This window comes from Muntiacus reevesi, chromosome 4 (genome assembly GCF_963930625.1).
Source record: "Muntiacus reevesi chromosome 4, mMunRee1.1, whole genome shotgun sequence".
Taxonomy (NCBI): domain Eukaryota; kingdom Metazoa; phylum Chordata; class Mammalia; order Artiodactyla; family Cervidae; genus Muntiacus; species Muntiacus reevesi.
This window is the reverse complement of record NC_089252.1, coordinates 5,606,709-5,608,343: the sequence shown is the minus strand read 5'-3', so window position 1 is coordinate 5,608,343 and position 1,635 is coordinate 5,606,709.

The window sequence follows — 1,635 nt, the reverse complement described above, 5'->3', positions numbered from 1 at the left end:
ATACAAGAAATAAAGTATGAAATATAGACCAAGTGATTGAGGTAAGAAGTTAGTAGAAATGACTCTATGAACCCAGAGAGAGGTACCCGAGTACGTCACCTTCCTCTTATACGGAAGTGAGTTTTCATGGATGGCATAGCTAGAGGCAATGGAAAGGCATTTTGATAGCAGGGAAGTTTGGACTATAAATACTTCAGTCTTCACACACACACATTATGTGTGTCTGTACACTTGTGTGTCTGTAGAAATAAAACGTGCAGAATCTTATGTCTTCACCGGTGCCATTTGGTCTTACATTTATCTTCCATTTCTTCTTGTTAGATCTTTATTCATTAAGTTAGTATCTTGTAAACATGCCAAAGCGCTAGCTCCCCCACCCAGTCTGCTGAAGAAGGACTTCACATCATGCCTTGCTCATATCCTGCCTTAGCTCGGTCTTCTGAGGATTTGAGTCATCCTAGCATGCCAGTTCCCCAATAAATTCTCTGCGTGAGGAAAGCAGAAGTATAACTGTACAAAGGGCTATGAGACTTTAATCTTCGTGTGTTAAGACAATGGAAATTTCTTGCATCTGGTCTGTGCCTCTTTAATACCTCCAAGGTTAGTTCACCAGCACTAGACTGCCATAGGTCAGCCAAATATCCAACTACATTCACTGAGGGAGGTAGTGGCTGGGATATCAACTGATGCTTAGTATTCAGTGTCCATGCCAAACTCACATTCTCTGCTTCATGTGTGAAAAATGTAAATTACATTATTAACTTTAGTAAATACGCATTCCCATTTCCAAGGTCCCTCCCACACCCACCCCAGCCCGCCCCCTCACCATCAGTTTAACTGGATCTCCTCCAGGCTAGTTGCGAACACCATTTCCAACAAAGGCTAGCAGCTCTTGGCACACCCTGACTGTGCCTTTATTTTTCTGTCATTATCTCTTAGCACACTGGCCCCTAGGCAGCAATCTGAAAATATTTTGGAATGAAAAAGAAATATCTACACCCTGTTCCCAAAAGAATCATTTTTTAAAAAGTGATATAATTGCTTTTTCCACTGACAGTTTACAATTCCAGAATAAAACTATGCTATGACATCTTGTCATGCTTGGCAACATGAAAAAAAACAGCATCACATTGTCATGACTAAATTTGTGTTCAGTGATAAACTTCTCTCTGGAATGATATTTTTATGATCTAGTAGTTATATGACTATATCATATAGGACTATAGTGTCCAACTCTTTGTGACCCCATGGACTATACAGTCCATGGCATTCTCCAGGCCAGAATACTGGAGCAGGTAGCCATTCCCTTCTCCAGGGGATCTTCCTGACCCAGGGATCGAACCCAGGTCTCCTGCACTGCAGGTAGATTCTTTACCAGCTGTGCCATCAGGGAAGTCCCAGTTATGTAACTGTGAAAGAAAAAGTTAGTGATTCAGAGTTAAATATTAATTCTAATGCTAATTTTAAAACTGGTAGGAATCTTCAAGATCCATGTAAAAATATGGCAAATGATGACTTTTAGTAATAAGAAGAATTTGCCCAAATTTTTCAGTTGATTTAGTTACACTGTAGTTATTATTCTTGAGTCAGTTCTCTAACAACAATGCACTAGAATCACAATAAAAGCTCTTTGTA